Raw genomic sequence first — 15999 nt, 5'->3', positions numbered from 1 at the left:
GTATCCTTACTATCCAGACCACATGTGCTCAGGAGGATTTTCTCTTTTGGCTTCTTGTTTGGTTTTGTGTTTTCTCTCTTCTGATACTACCAAGCGGTGTCCAGAACAGGGAAGGCTGAGGCAGACTGGAAAAAGAGGTAAGAGGGGACCGAAGATTATGGCAATAGTTTTGGGCAGGTAGGATCATCTGGGAGAGGGATAAAAGGCTTCAGGATATCGAGTGTAAAAATCAGTGCCCGGATCTCTGAGCAAAGTGGCTGAAGCAGAAATCATCAGAAGAGCCAAAGATTTTAATTGAAGGAAGTCATGTAGTGATTAAGATTCTGTTAGTTGAAAAGTAATTAAACCAACTCAAGACAGCTTAGGGAAGAAGCTTTCTTTTTAAGAATGCAGTGGTGTTTTACAAAACCCAAGGGCAAGGATGCAGCCCACCTCAGGAAACACAAGCAGACTCGTTGACTCACTTCTGTTTCTCTCTGTATGTATGCTCTCTGGCACTTTTGAGAATATGTCCTCAAATTCTTTGGCGATTCCTTCCTCCAATTGGAGTCTAATTCCCCGCTCACTGAGCACGGGCTGGACTTCCTGTCTCACTTTTAATGAATAAAATGTGGCAGAATGAGGGTTTGTGACCTCTGAAACCGGGGCATAAAGGGTGCTGTGGCTTCCTCCCTACTCTCTTTCTTGGATCACTTGTTCTGGGGAAGCCATGTCACGAGGACACTCACATTGCCCTGCGGAGAGGTCCACGTGGTGAGGCACTCACGCCTCCTGCCAATATCCGTGTGAGGAGGCCATCTTGGAAGTGGATTCTTCAGCCCCAACCAAACGTTCAGATGCTACAGGCTCAAGCCAGCATCCTGACTGCAACCTTGCAAGAGAGCTTGGGCCAGAACCATACAGCCAAGCCCCTTCTGAATTCTTGATCCCCAGAAACTGTGAGATAACGTGTTTACTGTTTAATTCACTAAGTTTTGGGCTAATATTTTACACAGCAACTGGGGTGCCTGGGTGGCTCCGTCGGTTAAGCATCTGACTTCGGCTCAGGTCATGATCTCACGGTTCATGGGTTCATGCCCTGCGTTGGGCTCTGTGCTGACAGCTCAGAGCCTGGAGCCTGCTTCGGCTTCTGTGTCTCCCTCTCTCTCTGCCCCTGCCCTGCTTGTGCTTTGTCTCTCTCTGTCTCTCACAAATAAATAAATGTTTAACAATTAAAAAAATATTGTCTGTAACAATAGGTAATAAATATAGGACTGGAAATAATCCCTGCCAATATTCTCCTCATGTAGAGAGCAGTCATCAGAGAGGAGTTTAGTCTCATTTCCAAAAGGAAAGATCTTGATTGACACAGTTAGATCAAGTGCTCAGATGTGAAGCAATAAATTGTGGCTAAGACGGGGGCAGCCTCATTTACAGGGGGAGTTTTATTATAATCATGTGAAAATGTGAGGTAATTTGGTAGGGAGTACCTAGAAGACACCAACGCAAATTCCCCAATGGAACAGGACTCTATTTCTTTGGTCACCAAAGCATCTCCTAAGGCAGATAAAGCTTACCTCGGTTGTAATACAGTGATTTGAACTTGGGTAGCAACACCACGTATTAAACTTAAGTGTGCGATCAGCTTCGCTGTACATTTGCAGAGACTGATGGGTTATTTGGCCACCTGCTCCCTCCTGCCCAGCTACCCTTGTTTCTGTGGCTCCGGAACAGCCTTCCTAGCCACTTTCAAGTTGATTAATGTTTTCCGAAGTTTTCTTCTGACCACCGTAGGGCACCTTTTTCGGAAACTTCCCACATTTCTTCTAATATATGGGAAAAACTTAAATTCCCCTGTCTTTTCCAGAAATGGAAGGAGAATCTCTCCCCACCCTCACTCTCTCCAGCTAGGTGTATGGGAGAAAGAAACGCAATAAGTCTTGATGGTTTCTGATTTATAAGTCAAATTAAGGCGCTTAACGCAAGTGATGTCCTAAAGAAAGTCAATGAGGTCATAGGGAGTGAGTTTACTATTGTAATGATATGCGCGTTGGATGAATAAACTTTTCACAGAATGAATGTTATGGCAAAAACATTTCCTAAAGTGAATGTGTACATGGCCTCAGGATTAGGGTTACTTTTGAAACAAGATCAGCTTTGAAATCATGATGTCTCTGGGGGAACGTCTCATAAGCAAAGTAGCCAGGACATAACTCATGATCATAAGGTATGGAACAAGTATAAATCTGCTAAGAATGGACCTTCACCTCCATCCCTTGTAATCCATTTTTAAATTTTTTTTTAACTTTTATATTTATTTTTGAGACAGAGAGAGACACAGCATGAACGGGGGAGGGGCAGAGAGAGAGGGAGACACAGAATCGGAAGCAGGCTCCAGGCTCCGCGCCATCAGCCCATAGCCCGACGCGGGGCTCGAACTCACGGACCGTGAGATCGTGACCTGAGCTAAAGTCGGACGCTTAACCGACTGAGCCACCCAGGCGCCCCTGTAATCCATTTTTAGAATATTCATGGTAAATGTCTTCTAACTCTTCTCCAGACTTAACGCTTCCCTAACATAACCCCTAACTCAGGGCTGTGTCTTCTCACCTGTGTGTGCCAGCATCCTTCGGAGTCTTTGTGAACTTTCTAGCTTAATTGTCAGTTAAGGTTTACAGTCTCTGTTGCTAGCTTAGAACAGTGGGGCCACCAGTTGTGATTTTTAATCCAGATCTGTGGGTCTAATACTTACCGGCCAGTAAAACTTTCCCTTACAACGACATTAACCTAATTGTCAATCCTAGTTCGGGTGTTTTGTTGAGTGTTAAAATTTTCCTGGGAGGTTTGTATTGGGCTGTTTAATTTTAATCCAGAAGTCCTTGATAGGAATGTTTTTGGACTCTTTTGACCCATATTATCACATATTTCCAGAATCATTGTGCCAATTTCCACTTCCACAAATAGTTCATAGAAGAAGGACTTGTACCTTGCTATGCCAAGCATCTGCTGGTTTAACAGACCTTGTCCATTGCTGACTTTCTGGAGAGTCAACCAATCAGTACTTGAGTCTAAAAGTGAAAGATGACTACATCTCCCTAAAATATCTTTGATGTTTAGTGTCATTGAATATTCGTATTACTTACATTTCTTTTTATATAAATTGCCTATTCATGATCTTTTTTCCCCTCCATTACGGGATTAGGATGTTTTCTTAATGACTTTATGTATATGTTACATATTTATTTATTTTAAATACCATGGGGCTTGAACTCATGACCCTGAGATCAAGTTGCCTGCTGTACTGAGTCAACCAAGTGCCCCAGATGTTTTCTTAATGATCTTTAAAAAGCTCTTTAGGGGCGCCTGGATGGCTCAGTTGGTTAAGCGGCCGACTTCGGCTCAGGTCATGATCTCGCGGTCCATGAGTTCGAGCCCCGCGTCGGGCTCTGTGCTGACCGCTCAGAGCCTGGAGCCTGTTTCAGATTCTGTGTCTCCCTCTCTCTGACCCTCCCCCGTTCATGCTCTGTCTCTCTCTGTCTCAAAAATAAATAAACATAAAAAAAATTTTTTTAAATAAAAATAAAAAGCTCTTTATACAGGAAAACTAGTAACTCTATGTATTTCATGGTGATTCTAGCCTTTAACGATTCATTTTTGTCTCTGAAACAATTTATAAAACAGGGGGAAGTCAACTCTAAAGTAAAAAAGTATCCCTTATCTTTTTCCTTGTGGTTAATCGGTCTGTGGTAACTCTGATGTGTATAGGAGCCAGTTAGAAATTTTAATTCAGTGGGGTATTGTAGAATAAATTTGCAGTGGGGTAAAAACATTCCTGCATTTAATTTCCAACTCCATCCCTTTCTGTTCTGAGTAAGATTTTTAACTTTCTCCCCTTCGGTTTTCTTAGATACAGACTGAGGATAATGTTCATGGCTGGGAAGCTAGATTATTGCAAAGATTCAGTTACATAGAGCACACGAAGATGCGTTATAAACTGTGATGTATGTAACTTGCTCTAAATGTAATCCGGATGGTCAATCCTTCAGAGATTAGCTTCCGCTGTTCCGGGCAGCGGAAGCCCATCTCTGGCTTGGATGAGGGTTCAACAAGTAGTCAAAAGGGTTTTGAAATGAGTAGAAATTTCAGTAGCTTCTCTGTGAGCAGTGATGGAAAAGGCATCTCTCATTTTTATAAAAACAACAATCTTAGACTAAAAGGGTAAAGAAAAGGAGACTAGTCTGAGGATTTAACTGGTATTATGGGTGTGTTGTAGAAGGAACCATGAGGTCAGTGACAGCAGGTGGAAATATCATGTTCGCTTTTCTCACCCAGCACCAACCTATCACTTATGAAGCCTATGCTTTGTTATCACTGATGTCCCAAGGAAGTCACCTTTGATGGGGTTTATTCTCTCTCCTGGTTCATCCCTGTAGATGACTTTGGAGGAAAACTGATTCATGATCAATGAAACATAGAATCAAAACCCTCCACATTTAATCCTGACTCAGCATGGATTAGTGGGAACGGATGCTAAGTTCCATGCCCCAAGCTTAAAAATATAAGGTGTACTGTTTTTTATAAAAGGATGTTAGCTCGTCGTTTAACCTCTCTGCACCTTAGATCTCTACACTTGCCCTGATCACTTTATACGTATGCTGTGCTAATTGGAAAAGATAATGTGTGTAAAGCTCTTCGTAAGCTGTCATCGTGTCATCAGTGTAAGAAAAACAAACACGATTTAAACGAAATGAATGTTGGTATCCGGACAGACAAGAGCACAATTTGGTTGCCACGTCGCCCCAAGCACGCTCTTTGAGAGCTGTTTAAGAAAATGGAAACAAAACAAAACAACGTACTCTGTAAATTAATCCTTTGCACCAGATTTGCTCCTGTAATCCAAGTATACCTGGATATACTTGGTAATACCACCAAGTCATGATAGTGGGCCGGTCTGTTTGATCTGAAGTCGGGCAATCCTAATAGAGAAGCCCACTGAATCCTAACTGGGTAGCCAGGCCTCCGAGGGTTAACTCAGGTTTCCATCAAACAGGCTAGATTGCCACCAAAACCTCCCCAAAATCTTCATCAGCACCCTTCTTAGGGTTTTTACCCCCCTCCTTGGCTGTTCACAGCTTTGAGCACACTGGTGAGATTTTCCCCTCTCCCTGCTTTCACCTCCCCCCACCGCGCCTCAGTCAGCAGATCCTAACACTTGCGATATCTGTCTTTTCTTCTCTAATCTCTTTTCGGAGACCACAAGATCAAAGCTTTCAGGAGAAAGAAAAATAGAAGAGCCCCTGCTTATGCAGAGCAAAGCATCTCCTCCCCTTGCAGGAGCCTTGTTTCTTTCTCTCTTTCTTTTTTTTCCTTTAACCTATCTGATGAGAATTTTCCCCCTTCCTTGGCTGCCTTTCCCCCTTCTCGGTTCACCTCTTCCAGCAAACTTAGTATTCACAGAAGAGATTGTTTATACCTTGTATATTTCTATGATCGTTTTTTCTTAGCAGATTTCAGTTCACATATTACGATCCTTCCAGGAAGATTTATTTAGAAATACATTTCTTAAAGCAATACAATTCCTTTAGAGACATTTATAGCTGATTTAAACATACACTTTATGTAATTTCTGTATCAGTTAGGATTAGGTTTGGCTGCCTGTATCAGGAAACTAAAGTTAAAACTGATTTAAAGGAGAAGTTTATTTCTCTCCCCCCGTGCAAGAAGTTTGGAGGCCAGCACAGAAGTCCGGGAAGGCTTCTTTCGTTTTGACTACCTCCTTTTATCTGCCCGGTACACGTAAGCCGTTCAAGTGTGTGACCTTCATCATCAAGGCCACCACATGGTCAAAGATGCCTGCTGGATGTCTCAACACCATGCCTGGATTTCAGGGAAGAAGAAGGAGAAGAGAAAGGAAATGGGCAAATGTCCCAACTGAGAGAAGTTCCTTTGAGGGATCTTGCTGGAAGTTCAGTCACACTCCATTTACATGTCATTGACCAGAACCCAATCATAGGGTCACATGTGACCTCATGGGAGGTGGGGCAAAGTAGTCTTACTTGCCCAGTGCGGGGCTTGTGCTCATCTGATGGGGGACTGGAACTCACAAACCCTGAGATCGTGACCTCAGCCCAAGTCAGATGCTTAACTGACTGAGCCACCCAGGCGCCCCAAAGTAGTGTTTTATGAGTGCATTGCCACACCAAATAAAACGGTGTTCTACTAGCAAAGGAGGGGCGAATGGATACTTTTTGGCAACCAGCAAGCTCTACTATAGTTTTATTCCACCTCCCTTGACTTGACTGTTGTTAAGCTGAACCGGCATTCTGGTCGGTTCGCCTCGCTGGTTCTATTTTGCATTTCTCTTCGGACATCCCGTCCTTAATTCCTTCCCAGATGAGGGAGGGAGAGTAGTCCGACTGGTCAGAGTTTAGGTCGTGTTTACAGGTGAGCAGCTCATTGTACATTAAGCCGAAAGGTCATGGTCATGATACTTTCCTTCTCCCTGCCTTCGTATGGTGGCAGAGAGAAACTGATCCAAGGTTCTGGCTTGGATCTTTCTTACCTTACACAAAGGTGGGGGAAAATGGATAAAATTGCCCGAGGGGAAAAGGAGAACAGAACACCAGTGTCTAAACAAGAGACTGAAGAAGGCTGTATATGAAAAGTAGAAAAGATGGGAAAATAGCAGCCTTCCCCGACCAAGGACTTGGCTTTGCCGCTCTAGCTGCTTGGGATGTGCACTGCCTCTATAACGACTTGCCACCGAACAAATGCTGAATGCTATTTTTGCTTTCTGGCTTTTTTTTTTCTTTCCCATAAAAGCAAAAATATTCTTCAGATTTCTTTTGGTTACCAAAAGCAGATACCAACGTAGGTCTTCTGTAAAAAACAAAATGTTGACATGTGAACTTTTGAAGAGTGGGTGATACCTGTATAATAAGAAATATACATTTAGGGAACACCTGGGTGGCTCTGTCGGGTAAGCATCCGACTTCAGCTCAGGTCGTGATCTCATGGTTCGTGGGTTGGAGCCCCATGTCCGGCTCTGTGCCACCAGCTCAGAGCCTGGAGCCTGCTTTGGATTCTGTGTCTCCCTCTCTCTCTGCCCCTCCTCCACTTGTGCTCTGTCTCTCTCTCAAAAAAAACCCACAAACATTAAAAAAGAAAGAAGTATACTTAGTCTTTGTCCCCAGGTTCCTTGGTATGCTAGTGAGGTGACCAGTGGGTGGGATCCTAGGTAGATTGAGGACTCCGGTGAGGGTGTGAGGGGAGATGGGCTGGTCACCTGAAAGACCAGGCATCATTAGAGGTTCCAGACTTTCAGCCCTACCCCCTGACCTCTGGGAGAGGGGAGAGGGGCTGGTGACCGAGTTAACTACGAGTAACCGATGATTTAATCAACCACGCCTGTGTAATGAAACTTCCATCAAAGACCCCTAAACTGTGGGGTTCGGAGAGTCTCGGTGTTAGTGAACACAGTTGCTGGCAGGGTAGCACAGCCAACCCCATGGGACAGAAGGTCCTCTGCTCAGACCCCTTCCAGATCTTGCCCTACATACCTCTTCATCTGGCTGTTTGCCTGTATCCTTTATAATGAACTTCCGTACTTAGTAAAAGTAAGTAAAGTGCTCTCCTGAGTTCTGTGAACTGTTTCAGAAAATTCCTGAACCGGAAGAGGGGTTTGGGGGAACTCCCTGAGTTTATAGTCAGAGCATCCAAAGTCCCGGTGTAACTGGCATCTGAATGAAGCAGGCGCAGCCCTTAACCAGCGGATATCCAGATAGACGGTGTCAGAATTGAATTACGTTGTGGGACATCTAGCTGGTGTCCGGAGAGTTGGAGATTTGGTTATTGGTGTAAGAAAAAACCCTACTCTCCTGTCAGAAGTATCCTGAAGTAGAAACACATCAAAGGAGCTATCGGTGGGTGGGACCCCATAGAAGTGACAATGGCATTCAGATTTCCACACTCATTACTATTGAGCCTCTGAGTGCCTCACAGCTGGTTTCTGGAACTGTGCTGGTTTCCGGTCTGTCCCCACGGACTCGTAGGTGTGGGGAAATAGGTGGGGGCTAGCGTCAGTGGGTGGCCATGTCATCCTTGCCCTCACCCTGGGGTCGGATGGGTCGCTCTTTGGAGCAATGAAAGCATAATTCTTTCTTTCTCCCATTCCTGTAAAGGAAAGCCTGTTGGGGAAGGTTGAGGGTGGGTCAGTCTGGTAAGAGTCAATTAATTCTTCCTCCTTTTCCAACTTTGTAACTTTTCCTCAGAAGTCATGAATTGCTGTCCATTGAGTGAATCAAGCCTGCAACTACGTTTTGTTTGGCGTGAATAGCATTCAAAACATGAAATGGCAACATTTCAAGATTGAGGGATTTGGGGGCGCCAGGCTGGCTCAGTCAGTAGAGCACATGACTCTTAATCTCAGGATCGAAAGTTCAAGCCCCACACTGGGCAGGGAGCCTATTTAAAAAAATAAAATAATGAACAGATCTGGTAGCAGGGGATCGGCGTTCCTGAGTAGCGACTGCCTCTCTTTGCATGAGGCAGGCACTCTCCTGCTGGCCGTCCATCTTCTCTTTTAATTACCTGGGCTCTTCAGGCATTTGAGCTTGTGTTCCTGGGTCCCCTGTTTTAATCGTTCACAATATGCCCACAACCGATCCCTGAAGCCGAGTCCTGGCCATCCTGGAGATTCTATAGCTGTGTTCAAGCTTCTCTGCATTTCTGACTCTTCCATATCCTAGATTCCATTTCTGGTTTATGGTTTTGCTCTCATTTTATGGATGGGACTTCACAGCTGCTGTCTCTGAATTGGACTCTTAGTTCTTCCCAAAGTCTCTGGCCTCAGTAAACCCCCAGTGTCTTCCCATTCCAGGCCAGTTCGGTAGGTAAAATATTCTGCTTGAATTTAGCTCCTTGGGACTTAAGTGTTGTCTGCTAGGTTGGTTGGTGTCTGGGTTGAGTCTGCTGTGGGTCCACCACAAGGCAAAATTCAGACAAGGAACCTATTAAGGGAGGACTCGTGTAAATCTAAGACCCTACCCTTGGTGGATGTCCCCAGGGAGAGACCTGAACCAGGCATCCAAGTGGTTTTTGATACAGTGCTGCTGGAAGATAAGCCACCTGGGAAGCTCATCTCAGATGGAGTCCTGCTATCTGGTTTTGATAAGGGTTGCCTGAAGGGGCCCAGGGGAGACAGCAAGTAAGGCAAACAAGGAGTTGGGTGACAAACTGGGCTCCAGCTGGGGCCCAGAAAGAAAAAGGTTTTATTGGATGATAAGGTTGAAGGATAGAGTCTGTGTTCAGGAAGCCAACCTCCCCAAAATCTCTTAGTGAAGCTACTTGCTACCATTATGGGGCAACCCAACACAGATCGACAGGGGGTAATAGTATCACAGATCCTCTTCCATTTTAAAGTGTCAGATTTTTATAGACATTGTCATTTTTATGCCAGAAGCAGATTGATAGGGATCTCAGACATCATCTGGTAATATCCTCCAATTTTTTACTGTGTATTTTATTGTATATTTGTAGTGTAACTTGTAAGACTGGTGCATGTAAATTCTCTAAAAGTTGAAAAGTTGAAAAAACCCCTGTGATAACAGTGATACCATTTTCACGTTCCTTCCTTCCAGCATGTTTTCAACGCAAATACATGTATGTACATATTTATTTGTTTATTTTCCAAAAAAGTAATCATACTGTATTTAGATTTGTATTTTGTGCTTATTCCCAGGATGTATGAACATTTTCTTATGTTATTAAATATTCTTTAAGTGTTTTATTTATTATTTTTGAGAGCGAGAGAGAGAGAGAAAGAGAGAGAGAGAGCACACTAGCAGGGGAGGGGCAGAGAGAGAGGGAGACACAGAATCCAAAGACCGGCTCCAGGCTCTGAGGTAGCTGTCAGCACAGAGCCCGATGTGGGGCTCGAACTCACAAACAGTGAGATCATGACCTGAGCTGAATTCGGACACTTTACCAACTGAGCCACCCAGGCGCCCCTTAAATATTCTTTAACATATATTTTAATTGTTTTATATTTCATCATCTAGATCTCAAGTAGGATATTTGATCAGCCCCTTATCTTTAGATATTTGGAGTATATTCAGTTTTTTTCACTAATAAAAATAACACTGGGATGGGACTCTATCATAAATCTTTGACTTTCTGAATATTTCTTCAGATTAAATTCCTAGAAGAGGAATGAATGAACTCTTATGGGTGCTAAGATTTTTCTTCCAGTTAATTTGCTTGGATTTTCTAGGTAGATAATGCAAATAATGAAAAACGTTGCCATTTCCTCTTCAACAATTGTGTCCTTTATTTATTTATGTTTCTTGTCTTATTGCATTGGCCATACATTTAGAGTGATATTAAATAATTAGGGTCGTAGTGGGCATACTACTTTGTTTCAATTTTTAATGGAAAAGCCTCTCGTGTTACCCTGCTACATTTCATATGCTTATATTTTATTTAGGAATTTTGCATTTATATTCATAGATAAAATTGGTCTGTGCTTTTCTTTCTTTATGCTTTTTTGTCAAGTTTTGTGATAGGGTTACGCTAGCTTTGTAAAATATAATAGGTTTTTCTTCTGCAGAGACATTTTCTGTGTCAGGAGGAGATAGCAATTTCCAACAGGCAAACACGCTGGGTATTTGACAGGCCAGTCGGGTGGTTTTCTTTCAAAGATTCAGACAGAAGATACATAATTGAATTCCCACACTCAGCTCAAACTGGTTATCCTGTCAGGAAGCTGGCATGCAAAATGATGTGCAATTGCTTCAATTACAAGAATCGAAGCATTTAGACAATTCTCCCTCTTCTGTTTGAGATGCAGGCTTTGCCTCTGCGTCTGAAGCTGTCAGGAGTCCAATTTAGCCAATTCCAGGCTCGAGGTGTTTGCTGTGGACCACCGCTGGCCCTGTTGCTACAATGGTGCCGATGTGTCAATTGTCATCCGTGTATAGAGACCTTGCGTCTGTTACGCACTTTTTCCACCAGCCCCTTTGCTAGGATGCTTGTCAGTAGGTTGGTGGGAAAGCTGCTCGACAGCTCATCTTTTTGAAGGATCCTCGGAGCCGACCCCAACACCCATCTTCTGGTGGCTCTCCAAATTCCAAGTCAGGTCTGCGAAGGACTGAACTCTGTTCATTTGCCCCGTGCAAATATTGGGGCAGCAGCAGAGATGAAAATGTGACCAGCGTAACTCACGGGTCATTATTCATGTTTTTCCCTAAATATCTCAGGAATCCATCCTTTTTTTTTCCCCCCCTTCCTCACCACCACCTCCAGGCCACCGTCAGCTCTGGCCTCAATTGTTGCAAATAACACTAATCGGTCTTACTCTCTCTAGTCTTTTCCATACCCCAGTGCATCTGTCCTCTGGCCAACCGTCGTGATATTCCTATAATACCAAAAAGCCAACCAGTATCCTGATTTGGTTGCCTCTTTCTTAGAATTTCTGAATGATTCCTCAAGGATTTCAGATAAAGTTAGAACTTGGCACAGCTTATACAGTATGCGGTATTCTCCCCTACTTCCCTTTCTAGGCCAACTTTCTGCATTCCCTGCTTCGGTACTCTGGCTTTCCAGTGATTCTTTCTACTCTTCCTCTGTGCCACACCTCTCCCTTGCATATACTCTCTTTTGCTCGAACAACTACTACCTGGTTGACATCGACTTATCACTCACATGTCAGCTCAGACATCATGTGCCATGGATGTTTTCCCATCCCCTCTAGGTGGAGTTTGGTGACTCATTTTTCCTTCCTAGCACTTGTGTGGAGGCAGGTGTAACACTTCATTGCACTTGGATGCTTTCCAAGAGCACAGAGACCATGTTTGCTGTTTCTCCCACACTTAGTATTATCTCTCGGCATTATAGTAGGTGCTCAATAAATGTCTGTTAAATTAATCAGTGGTTTTCTTGCCTCTTGGGGAGGCGTCTTCAATCACCAGTAAGAAACTCCATTTTCTGGCTAAGAAGGTGACCCCTAAGGGAGTAGAAAGTTGAGCCCAACTTTCACTCTCAAACCTGAGGGATAACTCCACAGGTATTGAATAAATAAGTGAACGAAGAGGTAATGTGTATTGTGTTCAACGTCTGGCACCGTGCCATGGAAATGATCCTTCATCTGACATCAAAAGAGTGTTAAGTAAATCCTTTACTTCCTACTTATGTGATTTGAGCAAGTGTCATCTCGATGTCATCATCGGAAACAAGGGACCGTAACCCCTGCTTGTGTCATAGGCTTACTGAAATGACATCTTTAAGCACAATGTGTAAGTCACATAACCAAGATGGTGACACAGGTGGTTTCCAACTTCGGCCTTCCCTACAAGAAGACCAACTAGCAACTATCCATAGATAAGACAACAGACATCACCACTGCGAAAGCCCTAGAATCTGGAGGTGAGGCTGAAGCACCCCCTTAGACCACAGGGAGGGAGAAGGACCACATTTGAAGGGTGAGAAGGGTGTTTACACTCTGACCACATCACCCTTCGCCCAGGCCTGCACAGCACCACACCAAAAGGGCCCCTCTGGGCCTACGGTTTTTCCAGTGGGAAAGACAAGAGCCCAAGGTAGAGGTGCAGCTTCCCCAGCATCGTGGAACACTTCCCAGGAGGCCCACTTGGGTCTCACTTCATGGGGATCACTGGCAGGGCTTGATTACTCAGAATCAGATAGAAACAGAGAAGGGAGATGGGACTTATAGCAACCAGTGTTCAGGTCTTAGTGGAATGCATTTCCGTTTGCAGTGGAACCCAAGCAGAGATCCCAGCCAGTGGTTTTGCTCATTTGCAGTCTAGCCGGTGACCCCCTTCTGGTGGGGGAACTCAGTTGGTAGTTGTGCCTGGCATGAGCCCTCAATGAGCCATACTGGCCACAGGGCCCATTCTAGAGCCTCACCCAGATAGGGAAGTGAGTTTGCAGCCTCCGCCAATTGCTGAGTATAGCCTCCAGTGCTGCCATCCAGGAGGCCTTGCCAAAGGCCATGGAGCCCCTGGTTCAACCACACTTGGGGAGAAATCCGAGCCAGAAGCCCTGCCCAACTGTTAAGAATAGGCTTTGGCCCTGTCTAACCAGGGAGCTTTAAGAGTGACCTTGGGCAGCCTTGGAATCCAACCTATAGTCCTGCCCTGCAGTGGAGCCCAGCCTATAAGCCTGCCTGATTGCAGAGCATAGCCTGTAATCTCGTCTGACAGCAAAGCTCTGTTTTCAGCCCTGTCTGAACACAGAGTCCAGCCAGTGGCACCATCTGGTGGGAGAGCACAGTCTGATACCGCACCCTACCAGGAATGATTGCCGACCCCAGCAACCTTACGTTTCAAGGAAATAGAAAAACAACCCCTTAAGCCCAAAGTTAGTCGAAGGGAGGAGCTAATAAAGATTGGAACAGAAGTAAATGAACCTAGAGAATAGGAAAACAATAGAAACGATTAACAAAACTAAAAGTTGGTTTTTTGAAAAGAGACAAAATTGATAAATGCTTATCTAGACTAACCAAGAAAAAAAGAGAGAGAAGCCAATACATAAAATTATAAATGAAAATGAAGACATTCCAACTGATGCCACAGACATACAAAGGATCGTGAGACTACTATAAACAATTGTAGGCCAACCAACTGGTGAATCTAGAAGAAACAGATATACAACATACCAAGACTGGATCAGGAAGAAATAAAAAAAGTCTGAACAGACCAATATTATATAAGGAGGTTGAATCGTTAATCAAAAACCCCCACTAAAGAAAAGCCCAGGAGCCAGATGGTTTCACTGGTAAATTCTACCAATCATTTAACAAAGAGTTAATAAAAATCTTTCTCAAATTCTTTTTAAAAAATAGAAGAGGGGGGAACACTTCTAAATTCACTTGATAGACCAAAATTACCCTGTTACCAAAGTTAGGTAAGAATGTTTCAAATACAAACAAACAAACAAACAAACAGCCTATAAGCCAACATCCCTGATGAATATAGTTGTAAACATTTTCAACAAAATACTATTAAACTAAATTCAACAGCACATTAAAAAGATTATCCACCATGATCAAGTGGAATTCATCCCTGGGATGAAAGGATGGTTCAACATAGGGAAATTGATAAATGTGATACATCACAATTAAATGAAGGATAAAAATCATCTCAATAGATACAGAAAAAGCATTTGACAAAATTCAATAGCCATTCATTTTATACATTAAAAGGCCCCACCTAACTAACTGGGTATAGAAGGAACATACCTCATTCTAATAAAGGCCCTATATGACAAGCCCACAGCTCACATCATACTCAATGGTGAAAGTGAAAGTTTTCCTCTAGGATCAGGAACAAAATAAAAGTGCCCACTCTCACTACTCTTGCTTAACATAGTACTGGAAGTCCTGGCCAGAAAATTAGGCAAGAAAAAGAAATAAAAGACATCCAAATCAGAAAGGAAGAAGTAAAATTGTCTGTTTGCAGAAGACATGATGTTATATACAGAATATCCTAAACACTCCACCAAAAAATCTCTTAGAACTGATAAACAAAGTCAGTAAAGTTGTGGGATACAAAATCAACATACAGAAATCAGTTTTTTTCTATATTCTAAAAGCGAATTATTTGAAAAAGAAATAAAGAAAATAATCTCACTTACAATAGCATCAAAAACAATAAAATGCTTAGGAATAAATTTAACCAAGGAAGTGAAAAATCTCTACACTGAAAATTATAAGACATTGATGAAAAACATTGAAAGACATCTCTTTTTCATGGATTGAAAAAAATTAATGTCATCCAAGTGTCCATACTACCCAAAGTCATCTATAGATTTTATGCAAACCCTATGAATATTCCAATGACATATTTTACAGAAATAGAAAAAAAAAATCCTAAAATCAGTATGGAACCACAAAAGAACCTGAATAGCCAGAGCAATCCTGAAAAAGAAGAACAAAGCTGGAGGCATCACACTTCCTGATTTAAAACTATATTAAAAGCTATAGTAATCAAAACAGTATGGTACTGGCATAAAAACAGGCACATAGACCACTGGAACAGAATCAAGAGCCTATATATAAACCCACGAACATATGGTCAAGTAATATTTGACAAGGCATTATACTAAGTGAAACAAATCAGACAGACATTGATAAAACTGCATGACCTCACTTATATGTGGAATCTAAAAACCCCAGTTGATAGAAACAGAACAGATTTGTGGTTGCCAGGGGCAGGGGTATGTGGGAGAAATGGATGCAAGTGATACGGGGGCCAAGAGCAGGGACACCCCAAAATGTGCCACTTTGGCAAGTTGTTTATTTTGAATTGAAGTTACTTAAGGACCAGCCAGTGCAAGAAAAGCGTTGTGACTCCCCTCTGTCTCCAGAAAGCAGGATACAAACCTCCCATTGGAAAAATACCTCCCCTCCCTCCACCGCCCCCCACCGCTCCCCGTACCAGGAGGTAAAGATATTTCCTTTTCGTGGGAGATAGGGAATTCAGAGCCAAGAAGGCTGTATAAACAAACCTTGTTACTTTTACCGATTTTCTACCCTAGCCCCAATTCTATTTAGCATTCCTGACTAATTGAAGCTCCCAAGCATAAGTTTTCTCTGTCCTGTCAATTCCTCACAGATGTGCTGCCTCTTTGTCTAAAAAGTTTAAACACTGCCTGCCTTGGTCATTTCTTTGGATCTCAATTTCATTATTGGGCATATGCATATGCATATACAATTAAAAGTTTTTTTTCTTCTTCTGTTATTCTGTCTCATGTCAATTTGATTCTTTAAAAAATATTTATTTGTTTACTTTGACAGAGAGCGAGAGAGAGAGAGAGAGCGATGAAGGGGCAGAGAGAGAGGGAGAGAGAGGACCCCAAGCAAGCTCTGTGCTGTCAGTGCAGAGCCCTACTTGGGACTCAATCTCATGAACCATAAGATCATGACCTGAACCTAAATCAAGAGTTGGAGGCTTAACTGACTGAGCCACCCACGTGCCCCCCACTTTTTAAAAAATGTTTTAAATT

Source organism: Prionailurus bengalensis, chromosome E3 (assembly GCF_016509475.1).
Source record: "Prionailurus bengalensis isolate Pbe53 chromosome E3, Fcat_Pben_1.1_paternal_pri, whole genome shotgun sequence".
In the NCBI taxonomy this organism is placed as follows: domain Eukaryota; kingdom Metazoa; phylum Chordata; class Mammalia; order Carnivora; family Felidae; genus Prionailurus; species Prionailurus bengalensis.
Note: the sequence above shows the minus strand (reverse complement) of the source record.